We start from the raw sequence: 11,122 nt of genomic DNA, 5'->3' as shown, positions 1-11,122 counted from the left end.
ACTCTGAACCCCAGGCAGTCCGTGTGGCATTACAATCAGAGTGGTGGATGGAGATCAGGAAAAGCAACAGGCCTAAAACAGATCTGTGGTCCTAAACCAGACCCCCTGCTGACCCCAGCTTGGCACCCTGCTCTGAAACTGTGTGCAGACATACTCCGGGATTCCTGTGGCTTTTAACTGGAGAATCAACTGGTATGAGGAACCTTATCAAAAGCTTTCTTAAATAATAAATATCCCACATCATTTACTCTGTTGTTATCTAACTTTTGTCCTTGTTGCTTGCACAAGGAATTCTAGATAGTTAAACATGACCTTCCATTTCTAAATCCGTGTCAGCTGTCTCTTTAAAATGCCATCTCTTCCCGAGTTCTTCTGATTTAGCATCGTCATTTCCATGGCTGTACCGGTAACCGAAGACAGACTGAATCTGGTTTTTAACCTTCCTGGCCCTGTAAAACCTGACTGTAAGTTCTGATAGTTTCACCCAGTGCTGGTGGAGTTGGTGGGTGGGCATTTAGAACAGAGGACAGCAGGCTGAGGGCTGTGGGAGGGAGGGACGAGCCACTCAGCCATGTTGTTAAAGCCAGCATCTTGGTTTCTTTCAGGAAAGAGCTGTGTGAGATCCTGAGATCAATTAACTACCAAATGGCTTCCCCATGCTTGTAACCTTTCCGACATTCCGACTCGGAGCTCTCTAGCCCTGGTCCCGAAGGAGCTGCAGTCCAGTGGATATGAGGACACTTGTTCGGACAAAAGATCAATTACGCAGTTCAAGCTGGATGCTGAAAGATGTCCTGATATCTGTTCCAAATCATCTTTGCATTACTCAGGTGAACAAAGCCGCTGTTGAGCTGATCAAGGTGAAATTGTTCTAGGCCTGTAAACACTGAGGATGTCAAGACCTACCTTAAACTCATACCCCCTGTCTGTATAACAGAGCCTGTTATTGACACCTTCTACTGTACAAAAATGGGTGCAATACTCATTTATTTATTACTTAATCTTCAATTATTAATCCCCATTTCTTGTTTTCTCCCAGTTTAGACATGTAGAGCATCAAGCTGTTTTTTTAAATAAAAAGTCAGTAACAGACTGTTGAAGCATTGGGTTAAACGACATCATATATCATACAACACATCTCCCGTGGAAAGGGCGATCGGTTTCAAGAAGGCTCAGCCGGACTTTCATCACCGCATTCATCTCTTACAGTACGCTGTGCCACTGACCTCTATAGCTCAACGACTTCATGAAACGTTTCACCTTTTTTTTTACTCAGCACAAATCGACATTCACGACGGATGCCCTTTCCATACGGGTCCGGGTCGACCCGTGTCTCCTCGCGGCCGGCCGGGCCGGGGCGCGTGGGTGGGGTCAGGCCGGGGGGTTGCCATGGCAGCAGCCGCCCTTCCCCGGCCACCGCCGGGGCGCAGTCACGCGCGCTCGCGGAGTGGACTGAGCGGGGGGGGGGGTGGTGTGTTGGTTGTTTTTCGTTTTGTTTTTTGTTTCAATCGATAAGATGGGGAGGGAGGGGAGATTCGAACAAATCAAACAATAAGAGAAAGCCGCGCTTTGATACACCTCCCAGAGAAAATGATCAGAAACTTGCATCTCTGAATATATCTACATCGGTTCTGTCACGGTTTAAGGTCCCGGCTGACGACAGCCCCGGCAACCCCACCACACCCCCATCCCCCCGATCAGTAATCGTGACGATCAGGAATCGGCGGGCGGCGGGGATCAATGGGGACCGTCCGCGCCGCCGCCGCGCGCGACGGGGCTGAGCCCAGGCTGGCGCTCGCATGGCAGCCAGCTCGTGCTCCCTGGAGTCCCCGCCCTCGAGCCGCGCGCAGAGAGGGATTCCCCTAAAATGGAGGCGACTCGTACTGCGTACTAGCGCTATGAAACGGTAACTGACCAGCGTTTCTCCCCACCGCTCGTCTAGACTTTTTAAAGGGCGTTTCCCCCCTCTTCTTTTTAGTCAGCTTTATAGCTACAGTGGTTGCTCAGTTTCAGCGCGGCCGTTTTTATATATATATATTTCTTTTCTGGTGCGGTTCGCGAGAGCTCCAGTTTTTTTTCGCACGGTGTAGCCTGGCTTCGACAGCCGTGACGTCTCGACGTTATTATAACTAAAAACATACAAGAGAAGAAGTGCGGACCGACCGCCGAGGACTGGCTGAGGAGTCGGTTGGATTCTGCGGGCAGGGAGGATTCAGGTGAGGGTTTTTTGTGGAGTTTTATCGCGCGTCGTGCTTGGGTCCATGTGATTTAGCCGTGCTTGAGACATAACGCGAGCCCTGCGTGTCATTTAAAAAAGCACATTTTCCCCTTGTAAGCCGATGCCTTTGGACGTGTGTTTTATCAGCGGGCAGCTGCAGTGATGCGTTGCCAGTCGGGTTATATACAGCTGTGACAGAGCCCTTGGCTCTTGACTCTCGGGTCTTAATGGAAGATACGTGTTGCGCACCAATTCGTACATGTGACAGCACGCCGACATCGCACTGCTTAGAAAGCCTAATAGTTCTGGGTTTTTTCCACCCCACATAGAATTTCAGTTAAGGTCACATCTCCAAGTTCTGATAAGTAATAACTGTCCTGAGCGTATGTTAGAGGTGCATCTTAAAATGCCCCCAAAATACAGCATTTGTGCTGTTTTTTTTTAACTTGGCAGTTTCAGCCTGGACTGCGTGTTCTTCAGGGAAATGATCTCGGCTGTAGCTGGTGTCATAGCTGTTGAGGTGTCATGGTGGTTAATCCATATCGTGTGCATTTCTGTTCTTTATACAGTAGAAATGCACTTTTAGCGCTGATTCTTCCCTGTCAGGTTAGCGCACTGTTGCAGATTTTGAGCTGGTGGCGGGGGGAGGGCAGCAGGCAGGTTGCAATTGAAGGAGCACTGGTGTGTGGCGGTAGGTGTGACACTTCGGCGATTTGGCCGTCGAAGTGATCTCCACTCTCCGCGGGAGATACCGTTGCCTCCTCCCGCCCCCTGCGTGGGCTGGAGACAAACATATCCACTCCAGCCCTAACCCTAATGCCCACGGTGGCGAAATCTGTCTGAAACTCTCCCCTGCTTGTAAGCCAGGGGTGAGGAGCTCCACCCCTGCTGCGCTGCCTTTGTTCCTGGCTTACAGGGGCACCTTGATGTCTTAATTGGACGAATGAATTGGACGGGAAGGTCAGTGGGCTGTGCTTGCCAGCTCTTAACCCTAAAACCAGGTGGAACCTGACTCCTCAGGCCAGGGGCTGCTTGTCCGGAGGTGTACTCTGCAGCTCCAAGGTGGATAGGAGCAGTTCCTGCGATTCTGGCAGGAGTTTTTACTTTCAACGGGGTCTTTTTTTTTTTCTGCATGAGTAGGGTTGGCTTCCCAGATTCCCAATCCAGTCCCTGGGGGGGGGATCCCTCACAATCTGGGATTTGCCCCCCCACCCAAGCTTAATGACCCAAATTGAAGACTTAATTGGATTAATGGTTCTCGGTGGCTCTGGGTTACGGGGGGTAGGGATAAAAAGAAAAAAAGCATGCTAGTTTCTCAAAAGTTTGGGGTTTTCGGCGGCCGACGTCCCGGAGCTTGGGAGGGCCGGGAACGGTCAGGCGGATCCTGTTAGTGCCCAGTCGGCTGAGGGTTCGATTGTGTGACGGAGGGCTTGGCTGGAACCAAAGCCAAAGCAGGTGTGTGTGTGTGTGTGTGTGTGTGTGTGTGTGTTCGGGCCTCCGGGACGTTAGGCCCAGGGCGGGAAGCCCTTGATCTAGGGGACAAGGGCCCAAGGACACCCTCAGTGTTTGTGTGTCCCGAGAGCAGACTCCGAGTCTCGGGCCGAGGTAGGCCCAGCCGGTCTGTGGCAGTGTGCTCAGGCTCTGCGGCCGGCCTGCCCTGTTGCGGCTTGCTGCAGGTCTCTCTGTCGCAGAACAGGAAATCGGCCGCCTGGTGTTTACCCACGCAGGCCTGTGGGGTGGGGCTGCTGCGTTGTGCTTGCTCCTTTTTACCTGGTGACCCGGTGGCTGAGCTTGTAAAAAAAAAACTAAAAAAAAACAAGGGGCAACGCGTACTCGACTAGACCAGACGTTCTCCCAGGGTGTCTGCCACTGAGAGGAGTGTGCTCGGCTGCCACCGTTCCCTTTGTGAAAGGAGGGTGGAGCCTGTTTGTTTTACAGCTCGTCCGCTGGAAGGTCCCACCTTGCCGGTTGGGTGGGTTTACGGAGTCTCTGACCTCCATGAGCAGGACCGCATCAGCCGTGGCAGTGCGGTTAGGTGCTCCCAAACAGTCTGCGCCGCTCCTCTTGTCTTTTTTTTTTCCACTCCAGAGCTGAGCTACGGTCTGCGTGCTCTGGTCTCACTTCGTTGTGCGGTGGTTGAAGATAACTGTTAATTCCTTTCGGGGATGTTTCTAAATCCGCGGGCTGGGCGTTCACAGCTGCCGAAATGACTGACTGACTGACTGACTGACTGACTCGGTGCCTTGTTTTATTGTCTTTAATTTATATGTCCGACACTTTTATCCCAAAAAGATTTACGGCGGTTGTATGGGTCTGTGCTGCTGGGCGTTTTGCTGGCACAGTCTCAGTAAAGAAGGCTGCTTTACTCAGGAGTCCATGAGCGGTGTCCCAGCTGGGACTTGAACTCGTAACGCTCCAGGTAGTGTGAGTCCAGGACACCCAATTAGCCACCCGGGCTGCCTAATTCGGGAGTGCGATTTCCGGTGTTGTGACAGAGGCGCGATTGATACGGCAGCTATGAAGTGGGAATATAGGACCAGCACGCGCAAAAAAAAAAAAAAAAAAAACAGTGTTGAAAGGTATACAGTATGCTGGTGTCCGAAATGAATGCTGAGTTTTATCGGGTGAACAATTAATGATGGACAGAAACAGATACGTGTGGGGTTTTTGCTGTGTGATTAAGGGATTGCAGCTGACTGGCACGTGAGAGCATTTTGTAAATGTGGCTGAAATAATATTCCTCAGGCATTCTGCATATCAGTTTGTTTACACGTAACCCACAAACAAAGTTTAGAAAACAGTGCAATGAAAGGCTTTTTTTTTTTGCTGTGTTTCATAATGTGGTCATCTTTTCACAGCAGGGAGCACAGGATATTATTAAACGGAACAAAGATGGCTCTTCTACGCATGATTGGAACAGTATATAGGGTGCTTACTGTGCTGCCTGCTAATAGATGTATTATCACATTCACGGATGCCACCCTACAGCACTGCTTCTGAACAGTCACTCTCAGGCTGGACCAGTGCACTGGGCCTCAGCCTGCGCCTCATTTATCACAGCCAAACCATCGCGCCGCTAAATCTTTTTCAGATGAACTCGAATGCCGGACTGCCTTCCACCTACGTAGCTCTCGCTAGGAGACGAGCTCTGGCCCGGCGGCTTCCCCGCCAAGATCCCGAGCGGCACTGCTTCCGGGATTTGCCACTCATTCTTCCCGTTTTCCGCTGACCCTCCTCCGCCTTCTTTCCCGGGGGGTTGGGTCGTGTTGCTGTTCCGGATTTTCACCGCTCGTCTCCCCCATCCTCGAGCTCGCCAGGCACCACGCCCCTGACCGTGTCCTCGCTTGGTCTTTCAGTCTTAGCTTAGGGCTACATGGCGGTTAGCTGTGTTGACACCTGTATGGTAATAGGTAATTAAGCTGCTGGAATGGTGTATTCCTATAATTAGAGTCTGAGCTAACAGGCTGCACGGCGTTTCTCCTGTATCGCATGTCCGCCAGTGCTCTCAGGTGTGACGTGTGCTGCTAGCCTTCTTCTCTCGGCGGGGGCTCGTAAGGGTTTCATGAAATGCGCGTTCGGTATTTCTGCGCTGGGTGTGGTTGGGGTGGATGGCAGTGTCACTCAGAGACCTGGGTTTCCTAACTTTCACTGTCAGCCGGGCAGTTTGAAGGGGCATTGCTTCCGAAGGTATTTCAGCAGTACGCTTTTCTGTGTTGTGAAATTGGGAAACGCTGATATAATAACAGACAATTATTGCGACAGGTTTAGTGGATAAGCTGGCACATGTCTGTACTACAGTGCGAGATGGGCAGAAAGCAGTGTATTTTAATGCAAATGTGCAGAGTTGCCGGTATGTTTCTAGGTGAAAAGTGCTCAGATTAATTTTAATTAAAGCTCCCTGCTGTCCTGTGTTGTTACTTTTTATTTCCTTTATGTACACTGTCAGCATAGTCTGAATTTCAGATGCTATCGAAAGAGAAATTAAAAACAAAGTAGTCTGTTGCTATATTAATGAAAGAAATGGCTTTCCTTTTTTTAACAGTTATAGTTGATACCTTTATTTATAACTAGAGGTGTCAATGCCTTCCTCTGTAGTGCAAACCAGTGCTTGAGAAACCGTCTGACTTATGAATATTTATGAATAAGCTTGAAGTGACACACAGTTAGGAAATATCTTCCCAGCTAGCTTGACTTTACTTTCACAAAGAATGGCAGACATACAGCATGTTTACTGGTGTCAAGGAATATCTCTGCAGAAGACCACATGGTGAGTTAAGCTAAGGGCTTGTATATGACAACAAACCAGCATGGTAAGAGGAGTGACTGTGTAACTGAATTGAGACATTGATTTGCACAAATTATTGAGGCTTGCCACTTAAAAAGCAAATTAAGCCTTGCAAAGAGTTGAGATAATCTTTGCCTCTGTTCGTTTGTGTAGTGTTAATTAGACTGTACAATTAAAGATATACAAACTATTGGGCTACCCAGCCGCTTGCCTGTCATTTTAATAAATTCTGCGAATGCAGAAGCTTTGTCGCTGCGGAAACTGCGGCACTGTAATCGATTCTACAGGTGCGGTGTATGAGATCTGCCCGCCATGCTAATCGCTCAGGTATTGTGTTGTATCGCTAATGCAACAGCATGGTTTCCCATGAGGTTTGTCTCCGCGCTGGGGAAGTGGAGCGAATCTAAAACGTTCTCCTGGAGCCGCCTCCGAGGCAGGCCTCGTGTCGCTTGAACTCGCAGACGGCGGGAGTCTGCGGGAGCAGAGGAGCGACAGGGCAGGCTTGTGGAGTCATTGCTCGCCGTTTAAACCGCCGACGTGTGGATTAAACGGTCCTCGGGGCTTGGTGTGCCATGTGAGGTGAGAGTGAGCACGAGCTGGTGGCACACTCGGCAAGCTGTTCGTGCAGATACTGTACCCCACCCCCCCCCTTCCCCTTCCCCCCCCCCTCCCTCTGTGAAGCAAAGCATGTGTCTGCTGCCGAAACCCCTGACTTCTCTTATCTGCACTTTCACTTTCCTGGCCCGGGAAAAAAAAAGAGAGAGAGGGAAGCCAAATGCAAACACATTCGGGTCCAGGAAGTAGGCAGCAAACACGGAGAAAAGCAGGCACTATGTATATAAGCAATGTAGACGAAAAGAGGAAATGCGAGGGGGAAGCAGTTCAGGTGGGGAGCTGCGTCAGCAGGCGTAGGCTGCAAAGGAACGTGTGATAGGTTTATTCCCTGCTGAAAAAAAGGAAGAAAGAAAACGCAACGTTTCGGCCGTGGAGCCTTCTTCAGGTGTGAGGGAGACAAGGCAGTAGGCAAAGGTAATGTAGCAGGAGAACGAGGGGTGATGCAGGCCCTGGACACAGAGGTGGGAGCAGCAGAGAGGCCCCTGAGCACACACACTCGGCGCCTGTGCATCCAATGAAATTGCGCAGACAAGGGAGAGAGGCGTGTGCAGCTGCAGTCCTTGGCATCGTACAGAAATAACAAATGCATGTAGCATGGTGTCCGTCAGTACAGTGTTGATAATGAGCTGGAAAGGTTAAGGGCGCGGGGAGCCTGTGTGCTGTGCATGCTCTGTGATCATGGACTCTGAACTTTCCAAGCCATTTTGTTCTAGCTTGGCAAAGATAAAACGCGATATCGCAGGAGCGTTGCTGTGCCCACTGGCTATGGTTATGCATGGACACAGTTTTATTTTTGGTTACCGTTAGAGTTGCTGCGCGGTCAGTTCTCTGCCAGCCGGCCGCAACAGTGTCTGGCTTAAACAGAACCTGTTGCAGCTTTTAAAAACACAAGCATCTTTGCTAGAAATGGTTGCAGAGCTGCAGAGTTGCATAATAAGCCCCATTGTCAGTACTCTGTACAAATACACTTCATGTCCTTACGGAGAAATGGGGGTGGATAGTGCTGCAATAATATTGCACGCTGTTTTACTGAATTAAGAAAAAATAGTTGTGCGACTGGAGCACTGGGGCACACACCCTCACATCCCCCTTCCTCTGTGTGGTATCTGTTATGGCTTTGGTGAGGCCCCAACAGAGATGTCATTGTGTCTGAACCCCTGCATTGAGATGTCACCTTCAACATCTGCGCGAGTACGGATGAGACCCAGATTACTGTAAACCCACCTTAAGCCTGAGGCCAACCGTCTGCCTGCTTTCTGTGCTAGTGCATTAATCTAATGTGTTGCATTTAGTTTTACTCTGCACAGGTGAGTGCAGATTTGAGCATGATTCCTGAAAAAAAAAATGCATGCAAGCAGTGGTCTAAAGAGCACATTACTCTTGAGGCTACAGTATTTCTCTGCCTTGTAACGCTGTGAAAATGGTGCTACTTTTGATTACAGCTAATCGTGTTTATATATTAAGCATTTGAACACTTCCTGTGTACAGCCTTTTGCACCCTTGAAGGATGAGCTGGCTTTGCAATAGTTGTTATTTTCCACTGTGAAATTTTCACAAAAGATTGAAATAAGTATGATGCTTTATCCATTGCAGCATGAACTTGGGTATGTGTATTGGATGAAATAGGAAGGACAGGTTTGTTGTTTTTTTTTTTTACTAAAATGGAAAATCACATGGAATATGGAGGGCATAGTTTAAAGACAGAGTGACTTCCTCAAAGCGTAAGGCCCTGTTGGTTTATCCTGCAGCTTGGAAGGGCAGAGAATGTCTGGTGTTCGTGTGCGTCTTTAAACACACACAAAAACTTCTGTTGTTTTTGTTTTTGTTCATGCATGTATGATCGGCATGTTAAGATGTTTTTTGAAAGGCGTTTGTATAGGCATGGAGTCCGTTTGAGTGGGAGGGGAGTGAAAGTGTCAGCCTGAGTGTGTGTGTGTGTGAGGGAGTGAAAGAGAGGGTGTGTGGGCGTCTTTGCACTGTGGGCTGCGTGGTGGGGGCCTGCGCTGGTGCTGGAAGGAAGGTGTCTGTGCATGAGAGCGGGAGAGACGAGCAGGCGCAGTGCGGTGATCATTAGCAAGGAGAGAGAGTCAGAGAGAGAGAGTGAGCAAGCCTCCTCTAACCTTCTGGCTGCTCAGCCTTGTCATCCTGTTTGGGAGGCGGGCCTTCCCCCCTAGACTGTGCCCGGTATTTTGGCGGCACATCTGAGCGAATGACTGGCTGGCGGCACTAGCAGTCATTACCTTTCGCAAGCCCCCGGAGTGGGTGTGGCTGTGATTTTTTTTTTTAAAAGAAAACTTCTGAGCGTGAGCGTGAGCGTGTGCGCGTGTCTGTGTGTGTGTGTGCGCGTGTGCGTGCGCGCGTGCGTGCTTTCTCTTTTGAATTTTTCCACGCACACGGTAGGTGTAAAACACAGTACCGCAGTCGAGGAGGGAGAGGATGAGGCTTTCCTCTGCGCGGGTCTGAGTGTGCAGGCAGATGAGCTCGAGCTGGGCGATAGGGGAATAGGCATGAGAGAGGCGCTGCAGCTGTTGCTACTCTGGGCTCCCTTCCTGCTGCATCCCAGCATGGTCTGTGGCTTCTTATGAATGGGACACGGGCACCGACAGTTGCATGAGGTAAAAGGATTACAGTAATTCCAGTCTTTCTCTGTCGCACTGTCCTGTGCTCGGCTTTCCTAGCTCTCTCTCTCTCCCCCCCCCACCCGACCCCTATCTCCCTCTTTCTCGGGATTTTCCCTGTGCTTTTCCATGCTTCCTTTTCCCCCTCTCCCTCGTCGGACACCGGTGTGTTCTCAGCCATGCGTTTGGCCATGGGGGAAGATGCTTCCTTTTCCCGCTCGCCCTGCGGGGGAGTAGGCGGAAGTGGGTGCGCCGCAGCTCGCCTGTTTTCTCCGGGCTCGTTCTGGGTGTAGAGTTTTGCTCCGTCTCGTGGCTCCCAGGGAGTTCTGCTGGCGCGCGTGCACTGACCAGCCTTGAAAAACGCGGACAAAAGGGGAGCGCTTTTTTTTTTTTCTTGGACTGCACAGTGTTTATTGTTGTTGTGTTTTCCTTCTGTTGCTCCGAGACCCTTAAAAAAGGAGATTTTGGCTACGTACCGGAAGCATCGTGCAGGATGTGAGGGAGAGAGAGTAGCAGAGAGCTGTTTAAGTGGTGGGGGCCGCGGCCATTGCTACTAGTGCAAAGGTGTCCAGCCCAGAGTGACAGTGTGATGGTGGGAGACTCAGCTTTTTTCCCCAGAAGCACCACTCCCCTGCGCTGTTAAGTGGCAAACCCCCCCTGCTCTTTCTCCCAGCTCAGTGCTGCTCCGTCCTTCTTCCTTGAGCGCTTAGGTCTGAATCGATTCGTAAAAAATAAATTGACAAACGGTAGTTTAATTTTCCTGAACGCAAGGGGTTGGAGTGAAGAGTCCCCTTTCGTGCAGTAATAGTTCTGCTGTGGTGCTCAGCGAATAGAGGGGACTACTGTGTCAGTGTGGCTGTTTTTTTTTGTTTTTTGTTTTATTTAGCTGGGCAGGCCCAGATGAAATTAGACTGCGGAGACTTTGAGAATGTGTAGACCTTCCTAGTGATATTTACTTCCTCACGGAGCAGAGAGAAAGGACTGCATGGAACTTCTTTCTTTCTCAGCTTGTATTTCTTTTTCTACGGTCTCCTGTGCTCAAGGCATACTCACTCTGAGTCATTTCCAGAAATGTGCTGTATGGGGACGGAGTGGAAATTCTCACATTGGTGGGAAAGTGCCGTGAAGAGGGAGACCATATTTGTCCTCGCATGGTTTTTAAGACGTAAGGTCAATGCTGTGTGAATTGCAGAATCACCCCCTTTCCTTTTTTTTTTTTACAGAGCTGCAGTAGCTGCTTGTGGCGGACTGTATGAGATCTCTTTTTAAATTTGTTTTCTTGTGGTTTGTGGTGCTTTGTTTATAAAAATAAAAAAGAATTCTACGTCTATGAACAGGAACTGATGCTTTGACATGGCTCCTGTAATGAGAAAGTGAAACCAGAGT

General features: G+C 49.8%; 1 protein-coding gene across 11 annotated transcripts in view; it reads left to right on the top strand.

The window, feature by feature from the left end:
• Window positions 1-1,778: 1,778 nt before the first annotated feature.
• The window catches only part of mbnl3 (muscleblind-like splicing regulator 3), a 54,897-nt gene continuing 45,553 nt past the window's right edge, over window positions 1,779-11,122 (top strand). For 2 of the 11 annotated variants that reach the window (XM_088597167.1, XM_088597165.1), the window contains exon 1: window positions 1,808-2,216. The gene's annotated coding sequence lies outside the window, so the exon portion shown is untranslated. Of the gene's footprint in view, window positions 2,217-7,289; window positions 7,533-8,805; window positions 9,734-11,122 lie in introns of those variants that run through there. The other 9 variants (XM_088597164.1, XM_088597162.1, XM_088597160.1 and 6 more) reach the window with 8 other exon arrangements.

Source organism: Lepisosteus platostomus, chromosome 10 (assembly GCF_059453375.1).
Source record: "Lepisosteus platostomus isolate fLepPlt1 chromosome 10, fLepPlt1.hap1, whole genome shotgun sequence".
In the NCBI taxonomy this organism is placed as follows: Eukaryota; Metazoa; Chordata; class Actinopteri; order Semionotiformes; family Lepisosteidae; genus Lepisosteus; species Lepisosteus platostomus.
The sequence above is the reverse complement of the archived record's forward strand: the minus strand, read 5'-3'. Positions and strand labels throughout refer to the sequence as shown.